The sequence below is a fragment of the Scyliorhinus torazame genome, chromosome 5, assembly GCF_047496885.1.
Source record: "Scyliorhinus torazame isolate Kashiwa2021f chromosome 5, sScyTor2.1, whole genome shotgun sequence".
Lineage (NCBI taxonomy): Eukaryota > Metazoa > Chordata > Chondrichthyes > Carcharhiniformes > Scyliorhinidae > Scyliorhinus > Scyliorhinus torazame.
This window is the reverse complement of record NC_092711.1, coordinates 188,513,816-188,524,755: the sequence shown is the minus strand read 5'-3', so window position 1 is coordinate 188,524,755 and position 10,940 is coordinate 188,513,816. Positions and strand designations below refer to the sequence as shown.

Below are 10,940 nucleotides of genomic sequence, written 5' to 3'. Positions count from 1 at the left end.
CTCACGAATTGCATGGACCAATATTCACCAAAAATTGGGTGGTATAAAAGGTGGACTTAATGGACCTGCTGAAAATTATGAATGTGCGGTTTGGGACTGGTCAACAGGTCAAATAGTAAGAAGCTGTTTTCACTGACGTAGTGCAGCAGCAGCAAATGGGGATTTAACACAAATAAAGAAAAACGGATTTGGCTTTACGTTCAAGCAGCCGATGACGTCTCACAGTGTTCTCCAGACGATGTCTGCATGCAAAGTTACGGTGAGAATTTTCTAAACTGTTGCAATGAAGGAGAAATGACAGCCAAAGAGCACAGGGGGAATCTGGACTCGAACCAGAGACCTCTTGATCTGCAGTCAAATGCTCTACCACTGAACTATGCCCCCACGAGCTGTTTCAGAGCAATGATACGATGAATCTTCATTCCACTTATCGAGCTTTGTTTTCTGTCTGCTTTAGTCCAAAGTGTGTGTTCGATATATTGGTGACGACCTTAAATTTATTCTCGTAGATGCACATTTTTCACACTGTCTCTTGACTTTACATTCGATACGCACTGGAAATATTCAGCAGATCAGGATGAAAGATCAAAAGGGAAACTGTGGAAGAATGGACGGCAGAAGAGATTAAGTAACAAATGGGATGATGGTGAACAACAGAATAAGATATCAATGGAACAACTAAAGGGATAGAATGTGGAAGTGTCATTCTGTTTGAATCAGGTCGCACTGCTCTGGGAATATTTTGTTTTTCTGTTTGTTCATGCAGATCACTGCTGCCGCACACTGAAATGTCTCAAATCCTTCCCCTCCAATAAAGAGAATACTTATTTCGGTGAGCAAAGGAACACAATTCACACATGAAGAAACATATTCATTTCGTCCTGGAAAACGTTCAGAGGGAGTTCTGGATTTCTTTGGCCTAGATTGTTCCATTGGATTGTTATTGTCTGGATCCCCTAGGCCGAGATCCCGCAGCTATCAGTCCACGATGAAGTGTCATCATTCTATGTACATCAGTCCTCATCTACATTTGGAATCAGTTTTCACAAATAAACTAGGATATTAACAAAGCATAGTGGAGAAGAACTCGGGTTGAGCATTGGCTCTGCTGGAGAAATTGAGTGCGAGAGTTCACCCAGGAAAACAGTGAAGTTTCAAAGTAATTGCGCCCGACGTGAACCCTGATATTGAAACACTCATGCTCTTCCGACTGAGATGGCCGAGCATTCAGCTTCTTATCACAGTATTATAACTGCTTGAAAGCAGTGGGAGCGAAAGTAATTGACGCAATCACATTTTCCGTTTCTAAGCTGGAACGCCTTCCGAGCATTATCACAGAATCATAGATTTTACAGTGCAGACGTAGGCCCATCGAGTCTGCACCGCCTCACGGAAAGAGTACTTTATATAAGCCCACAGCTACTCCCATGCCACTAACCACAGCTAACATTTTTGGACATTATCATGGAAACCCACGCAGACACAGGGAGAACGTGCAGTGCACACTCCACACGGACAGTGAACCAAGTCGGCAATCCAACCTGCCAAGCATCAGTCCTAACCAATGTACTACATTTCTGCCATTGTGATCCACTTTCCGCAGGATCTTTTCCCGGATGAAAAACGTTCCCGCTTTGTGCAATCATTTCGAACTTACATTCGGTTACATATATTAATCAAATTGAATTGCAAACGTGACGGACAAGCAATTGGAAAGAAGGCGCTCGGTAACACAAGTTGCGTGGTGGTGTTGTCGGATTCCCAAAAGTGAGCTTTTCAATTAAATAATGGAACTCAACAGTGAAGACATTCAGAAAGTTGCTGTGCCTTTTATTTGTGAGAACAGTAAGAGGTGTTCCAACAGCAGGTTAAAGTCCAACAGGTTTGTTTGGAATCTGCAGCTTTCGGAGAGCAGCTCCTTCATCATTTTTGTGGTGATGCACTCACTCGGGGATGGTGTGCATACTGCTCAAAGGTATATCTCGCGAATTGCATGGACCAATATTCATCAAAAATTTAATTGTATAAAAGGTGGACTTAATGGACCTGCTGAAAATTATGAATGTGCGGTTTGGGACAGGTCAACAGATCAAATAGGAAGAAGCTGTTTTCACTGACGTAGTGCAGCAGCAGCAAATGGGAATTTAACACAAATAAAGAAAGACAGAAACGGCTTCACGTTCAAGCAGCCGATGACTTCTCATAGTGTTCTCCAGACCATGTCTGCATGCGAAGTTATGATGAGAATTTTCTAAACTGTTGCAATGAAGAGGAAATGACAGCCAAAGAGCACAGGAGGCATCAGGACTCGAACCAGAGACCTTTTGATCTGCAGTCAAATGCTCTACCACAGCGCTATACCCCCACAAGCTGTTTCAGAGCAATGATACGATGAATCATCATTCCACTTAGCGAGCTTTGTTTTCTGTCTCCTTTCGTCAAAAGTGTGTGTTCGATATATTGGTGACGACCTTATATTTATTCTCGTTGATGCTCATTTTTCACAATGTCTCTTGACTTTACATTCGATACGCACTGGAAATATTCAGCAGATCAGGATGAAAGATCAAAAGGGAAACTGTGGAAGAATGGACGGCAGAAGAGATTAAGTAACAAATGGGATGATGGTGAAAAACAGAATAAGATATCAATGGAACAACTAAAGGGATAGAATGTGGAAATGCCATTCTGTTTGAATCACGTCGCACTGCTCTGGGAATATTTTGCTTTTCTGTTTGTTCATGCAGTTCACTGCTGCCGCACACTGAAAGATCTCAAATCCTTCCCTTCCAATAAAGAGAATGCACACTTCGGTGAGCAAACAAACACAATTCACACACAAAGAAACATATACATTTTGTCCTGGAAAACGTTCAGAGCGAGTTCTGGATTTCTCTAGCCTAGATTTTTCCATTGGATTGTTATTGTCTGGATCCCCTTGGACGAGAGCCCGCAGCTATCAGTCCACGATGAAGTGTCATCATTCTCTGTACATCAGTCCTCAAACAAAGAACAAAGAACAAAGAAATGTACAGCCCGGGAACTGGCCCATCGGCGCTCCAAGCCCGTGCTGACCATGCTGCCCGACTAAACTACAATGTTCTACACTTCCTGGGTCCGTATCCCTCTATTCCCATCCTTTTCATGTATTTGTCAAGATGCCCCTTAAATGTCACTATCGTCCCTGCTTCCACCACCTCCTCCGGTAACGAGTTCCAGGCACCCACTACCCTCTGCGTAAAAAACTTGCCTCGTACATCTACTCTAAACCTTGCCCCTCTCACCTTAAACCTATGCCCCCTAGTAATTGACTCCTCTACCCTGGGGAAAAGCCTCTGACTATCCACTCTGTCTATGCCCCTCATAATTTTGTAGGCCTCTATCAGGTCGCCCCTCAACCTCCTTCGTTCCAGTGAGAACAAACCAAGTTTATTCAACCGCTCCTCATAGCTAATGCCCTCCATACCAGGCAACATTCTGGTAAATCTCTTCTGCACCCTCTCTAAAGCCTCCACATCCTTCTGGTAGTGTGGCGACCAGAATTGAACACTATACTCCAAGTGTGGCCTAACTAAGCTTCTATACAGCTGCAACATGACTTGTCAATTCTTATACTCAATGCCCCGGCCAATGAAGGCAAGCATGCCGTATGCCTTCTTGACTACCTTCTCCACCTGTGTTGCCCCTTTCAGTGACCTGTGGACATGTACTCCTAGATCTCTTTGACTTTCAATACTCTTGAGGGTTCTACCATTCACTGTATATTCCCTACCTGCATTAGACCTTCCAAAATGCAATACCTCACATTTGTCCGGATTAAACTCCATCTGCCATCTCTCCGCCCAAGTCTCCAAACAATCTAAATCCTGCTGTATCCTCTGACAGTCCTCATTGCCATCCGCAATTCCACCAACCTTTGTCGTCTGCAAACTTACTAATCAGACCAGTTACATTTTCCTCCAAATCATTTATATATACTACAAAGAGCAAAGGTCCCAGCACTGATCCCTGTGGAACACCACTGGTCACAGCCCTCCAATTAGAAAAGCATCCTTCCATTGCTACTCTCTGCCTTCTATGACCTAGCCAGTTCTGTATCCACCTTGCCAGCTCACCCCTGATCCCGTGTGACTTCACCTTTTGTACTAGTCTACCATGAGGGACCTTGTCAAAGGCCTTACTGAAGTCCATATAGACAACATCCACTGCCCTACCTGCATCAATCATCTTAGTGACCTCCTCGAAAAACTCTATCAAGGTAGTGAGACACGACCTCCCCTTCACAAAACCATGCTGCCTCTCACTAGTGCGTCCATTTGCTTCCAAATGGGAGTAGATCCTGTCTCGAAGAATTCTCTCCAGTAATTTCCCGCCCACTGAAGTAAGGCTCACCGGCCTGTAGTTCCCGGGATTATCCTTGCTACCCTTCTTAAACAGAGGAACAACATTGGCTATTCTCCAGTCCTCCGGGACATCACCTGAAGACAGTGAGGATCCAAAGATTTCTGTCAAGGCCTCAGCAATTTCCTCTCCAGCCTCCTTCAGTATTCTGGGGTAGATCCCATCAGGCCCTGGGGACTTATCTACCTTAATATTTTTTAAGACACCCAACACCTCGTCTTTTTGGATCTCAATGTGACCCAGGCTATCTACACACCCTTCTCCAGACTCAACATCTACCAATTTCTTCTCTTTGGTGAATACTGATGCAAAGTATTCATTTAGTACCTCGCCCATTTCCTCTGGCTCCACACATAGATTCCCTTGCCTATCCTTCAGTGGGCCAACCCTTTCCCTGGCTACCCTCTTGCATTTTATGTACGTGTAAAAAGCCTTGGGATTTTCCTTAACCCTATTTGCCAATGACTTTTCGTGACCCCCTCTAGCCCTCCTGACTCCTTGCTTAAGTTCCTTCCTACTTTCCTTATATTCCACACAGGCTTCATCTGTTCCCAGCCTTTTAGCCCTGACAAATGCCTCCTTTTTCTTTTTGGCGAGGCCTACAATATCTCTCGTTATCCAAGGTTCCCGAAAATTGCCGTATTTATCCTTCTTCCTCACAGGAACATGCCGGTCCTGAATTCCTTTCAACTGACACTTGAAAGCCTCCCACATGTCAGATGTTGATTCGCCCTCAAACATCCGCCCCAACCTAGGTTCTTCAGTTCCCGCCTAATATTGTTATAATTAGCCTTCCCCCAATTTAGCACATTCATCCTCGGACCACTCTTATCCTTGTCCACCAGCACTTTAAAACTTACTGAATTGTGGTCACTGTTCCCGAAATGCTTCCCTACTGAAACATCTACCACCTGGCCGGGCTCATTCCCCAAAACCAGGTCCAGTACCACCCCTTCCCTAGTTGGACTGTCCACATATTGTTTTAAGAAGCCCTCCTGGATGCTCCTTACAAACTCCGCCCCGTCTAAGCCCCTGGCACTAAGTGAGTCCCAGTCAATATTGGGGAAGTTGAAGTCTCCCATCACCACAACCCTTTGTTTTTACTCTTTTCCAAAATCTGTCTACCTATCTGCTCCTCTATCTCCCGCTGGCTGTTGGGAGGCCTGTAGTAAACCCCCAACATTGTGACTGCACCCTTCTTATTCCTGATCTCTACCCATATAGCCTCACTGCCCTCTGAGGTGTCCTCCCGCAGTACAGCTGTGATATTCTCCCGAACCAGTAGCGCAACTCCGCCACCCCTTTTACATCCCCCTCTATCCCGCCTGAAACATCTCAATCCTGGAACGTTTAACTGCCAATCCTGCCCTTCCCTCAACCAGGTCTCTGTAATGGCAACAACATCATAGTTCCAAGTACTAATCCAAGCTCTAAGTTCATCTGCCTTACCCGTAATACTTCTTGCATTAAAACATATGCACTTCAGGCCACCAGACCCGCTGTGTTCAGCAACTTCTCCCTGTCTGCTCTGCCTCAGAGCCCCACTGTCCCTATTCCCTAGTTCTCCCTCAATGCTCTCACCTTCTGACCTATTGCTCCCGTGCCCATCCCCCTGCCATACTAGTTTAAACCCTCCCGTGTGACACTAGCAAACCTTGCGGCCAGGATATTTATGCCTCTCCAGTTTAGATGCAACCCTTCCTTCTTATATAGGTCACACCTGCCCCGGAAGAGCTCCCAGTGGTCCAGATAACGGAAACCCTCCCTCCTACACCAGCTGTTTAGCCACATGTTTAGCTGCTCTATCTTCCTATTTCTAGCCTCACTGGCACATGGCACAGGGAGTAATCCCGAGATTACAACCCTAGAGGTCCTGTCTTTTAACTTTCTGCCTAGCTCCCTGAACTCCTGCTGCAGGATCTCATGCCCCTTCCTGCCTATGTCGTTAGTACCAATATGTACAACGACCACTGCCTGTTTGCCCTCCCCCTTCAGGATGCCCTCTACCGGTTCGGAGACATCCTGGACCCTGGCACCAGGGAGGCAACATACCATCCTGGAGTCTCTTTCACGTCCACAGAAGCACCTATCTGTGCCCCTGACTAGAGTCCCCTATTACTATTACTCTTCTGCGCTTTGACCCTCCCTTCTGAACATCAGAGCCAGCCGTGGTGCCACTGCTCTGGCTGCTGCTGTTTTCCCCTGATAGGCTATCCCCCCCGACAGTATCCAAAGATCCTGTTCGAGAGGGGGACAACCACAGGGGATTCCTGCACTGACTGCCTGCCCTTTCTGGTGGTCACCCATTTCTCTGCCTGCACCTTGGGTGTGACCACATTTATATAACTGCGATCTATGACGCTTTCCGCCACCCGCATGCTCCTAAGTGCATCCAATTGCTGCTCCAACCGAACCATGCGGTCTGTGAGGAGCTCCAGTTGGGTGCACTTTCTGCAGATGAAGCCATCCGGGATGCTGGAAGCCTCCCGGACCTGCCACATCTCACAGTCAGAGCACTGCACCTCTCTGACATTGCGTCAATTAATTAAAATTAAAAGTTTTTTAAAAAATGTTTTAATATATATATACTTTTAAAGTTACTGTTAACTATCTGTCTCCTAGCACTAGATTTCTAATATAAATGTGAAAGCTAAATATAGTACTCTCCGATCTCTGGCTTAGATACCCCTCTAAATTATAATTATGTAATTATGTTTAATTAGTTACCAATGCTTAATTTTTTAAAATTTAGCGTAGATTCCCAACCAGCCACTCAGGTCACAGCTTTTCTGTTTCCCCCCGACACACACAATTTGAAAAAGGTATAAAAGTAAAAATCACTTACTTACCTTCTTACCTTCTGAGTGTCTTAGATGTTCTCAGGTTCTCTCCCTGACAGAGACTGCTCCTCCTCCAAACCACGACGGAGGTATGCAAATTTCCCTTGTAACACCAATCAGCAGCTCCGCTCTACAGCCCTCTGCTGGATGCTTGTCTTTACTCGAACAGCTAGGGTCTTTAGCTCAGGTTCACCTGCAATTTAGGGTGACCACGACGGAGGTATGCAAATGTCCCTTGTAACACCAATCAGCAGCTCTGCTCTACTGCCGTCTGCTGGATCGTCATCTACGAATGGAATCAGTTTTCACAAATAAACTACGATATTAACAAAGCATAGTGGAGAAGAACTCTGGTTGAGCATTGGCACTGCCGGAGAAATTGAATGCGAGAGTTCACCCAGGAAAACAGTGAAGTTTCAAAGTAATTGCGCCCGACGTGAACCCTGATATTGAAACACTCATGCTCTTCCCACTGAGATGGCAGAGCATTCAGCTTCTTATCACAGTATTATAACTGCTTGAAAGCAATGGGAGCGAAAGTAATTGACGCAATCACATTTTCCGTTTCTAAGCTGGAACGCCTTCCGAGCATTATCACAGAATCATAGATTTTACAGTGCACACGTAGGCCCATCGAGTCTGCACCGCCTCACGGAAAGAGTACTTTATATAAGCCCACAGCTACTCCCATGCCAATAACCCCAGCTAACATTTTTGGACATTATCATGGAAACCCACGCAGACACAGGGAGAACGTGCATTGCAAACTCCACACGGACAGTGAACCAAGTCGGCAATCCAACCTGCCAAGCATCAGTCCTAACCAATGTACTACATTTCTGCCATTGTGATCCACTTTCCGCAGGATCTTTTCCTGGAGGAAAAATTTTCCCGCTTTGTGCAATCATTTCGAACTTACATTCAGTTACATATATTAATCAAACTGAATTGCAAACGTGACGGACAAGCAATTGGAAAGAAGTCGCTCGGTAACACAAGTTGCGTGGTGGTGTTGTCGGATTCCCAAAAGTGAGCTTTTCAATTAAATAATGGAACTCAACAGTGAAGACATTCAGAAAGTTGCTGTGCCTTTTATTTGTGAGAACAGTAAGAGGTGTTCCAACAGCAGGTTAAAGTCCAACAGGTTTGTTTGGAATCTCCAGCTTTCGGAGAGCAGCTCCTTCATCATTTTTTTGGTGACGCACTCGCTCGGGGATGGCGTGCATACTGCTCAAACGTATATCTCACGAATTGCATGGACCAATATTCACCAAAAATTGGGTGGTATAAAAGGTGGACTTAATGGACCTGCTGAAAATTATGAATGTGCGGTTTGGGACAGGTCAACAGATCAAATAGGAAGAAGCTGTTTTCACTGACGTAGTGCAGCAGCTGCAAATGGGGATTTAACAAAATAAAGAAAAACAGAATCGGCTTTACGTTCAAGCAGCCGATGACTTCCCACAGTGTTCTCCAGATGATGTCTGCATGCGAAGTTAAGGCGAGAATTTTCTAAACTGTTGCACTGAAGGAGAAATGACAGCCAAAGAGGACAGGGGGCATCTGGACTCAAACCAGAGTCCTCTTGATCTGCAGTCAAATGCTCTACCACTGAGCTATACCCCCACAAGCTGTTTCAAAGCAATGATACAAAGCAATCCTCATTCCACTTATCGAGCTTTGTTTTCTGTCTGCTTTAGTCCAAAGTGTGTGTTCGATATAGTGGTGACGACCTTCAATTTATTCTCGTAGATGCACATTTTTCACAATGTCTCTTGACCTTACATTCGATACGCACTGGAAATATTCAGCAGATCAGGATGAAAGATCAAAAGGGAAACTGTGGAAGAATGGACGGCAGAAGAGATTAAGTAACAAATGGGATGATGGTGAAAAACAGAATAAGATATCAATGGAACAACTAAAGGGATAGAATGTGGAAATGTCATTCTGTTTGAATCAGGTCGCACTGCTCTGGGAATATTTTGCTTTTCTGTTTGTTCATGCAGATCACTGCTGCCGCACACTGAAAGATCTCAAATCCTTCCCCTTTGATAAAGAGAATACACACTTCGGTGAGCAAAGGAACACAATTCACCCATGAAGAAACATATTCATTTCGTCCTGGAAAACGTTCATAAGAACATAAGAACATAAGAACTAGGAGCAGGAGTAGGCCATCTGGCCTCTCGAGCCTGCTCCGCCATTCAATGAGATCATGGCTAATCCTTTGTGGACTCAGCTCCACTTTCCGGCCCGAACACCATAACCCTTAATCCCTTTATTCTTCAAAAAACTATCTATCTTTATCTTAAAAACATTTAATGAAGGAGCTTCTACTGCTTCACTGGGCAAGGAATTCCATAGATTCACAACCCTTTGGGTGAAGAAGTTCCTCCTAAACTCAGTCCTAAATCTACTTCCCCTTATTTTGAGGCTATGCCCCCTAGTTCTGCTTTCACCCGCCAGTGGAAACAACCTGCCCGCATCGATCCTATCGATTCCCTTCATAATTTTATATGTTTCTATCAGATCCTCCCTCATCCTTCTAAATTCCAACGAGTACAGTCCCAGTCTACTCAACCTCTCCTCGTAATCCAACCCCTTCAGCTCTGGGATTAACCTAGTGAATCTCCTCTGCACACCCTCCAGTGCCAGTACGTCCTTTCTCAAGTAAGGAGACCAAAACTGAACACAATACTCCAGGTGTGGCCTCACTAACACCTTATACAATTGCAGCATAACCTCCCTAGTCTTAAACTCCATCCCTCTAGCAATGAAGGACAAAATTCCATTTGCCTTCTTAATCACCTGTTGCACCTGAAAACCAACTTTCTGCGACTCATGCACGAGCACACCCAGGTCTCTCTGCACAGCAGCATGTTTTAATATTTTATCATTTAAATAATAATCCCTTTTGCCGTTATTCTTACCAAAATGGATAACCTCACATTTGCCAACATTGTATTCCATCTGCCAGACCCGAGCCCATTCACTTAGCCTGTCCAAATCCCTCTGCAGACTTCCAGTATCCTCTGCACTTTTTGCTTTACCACTTATCTTAGTGTCGTCTGCAAACTTGGACACATTGCCCTTGGTCCCCAACTCCAAATCATCTATGTAAATTGTGAACAGTTGTGGGCCCAACACTGATCCCTGAGGGACACCACTAGCTACTGATTGCCAACCAGAGAAACACCCATTAATCCCCACTCTTTGCTTTCTATTAATTAACCAATCCTCTATCCATGCTCCTACTTTCCCCTTAATGCCATGCATCTTTATCTTATGCAACAACCTTTTGTGTGGCACCTTGTCAAAGGCTTTCTGGAAATCCAGATATACCACATCCATTGGCTCCCCGTTATCTACCGCACTGTTAATGTCCTCAAAAAATTCCACTAAATTAGTTCGGCACGACCTGCCCTTTATGAACCCATGCTGCGTCTGTCCAATGGGACAATTTCCATCCAGATGCCTCGCTATTTCTTCCTTGATGATAAATTCCAGCATCTTCCCTACTACCGAAGTTAAGCTCACTGGCCTATAATTACCCACTTTCTGCCTACCTCCTTTTTTAAACAGTGGTGTCACGTTTGCTAATTTCCAATCCGCCGGGACCACCCCAGAGTCCAGTGAATTTTGGTAAATTATCATTAGTGCATTTGCAATTTCCCTAGCCATCTCTTTTAGCACTCT

General features: G+C 45.0%; 2 non-coding genes across 2 annotated transcripts; both read right to left on the bottom strand.

The window, feature by feature from the left end:
- Positions 1–312: 312 nt before the first annotated feature.
- On the bottom strand, positions 313–384 carry trnac-gca (transfer RNA cysteine (anticodon GCA)). The gene has a single exon. It is a non-coding gene; the product is annotated as a tRNA-Cys (tRNA).
- An 8,411-nt stretch (positions 385–8,795) lies between these two features.
- On the bottom strand, positions 8,796–8,867 carry trnac-gca (transfer RNA cysteine (anticodon GCA)). Its single transcript has one exon. It is a non-coding gene; the product is annotated as a tRNA-Cys (tRNA).
- Positions 8,868–10,940: the final 2,073 nt, after the last annotated feature.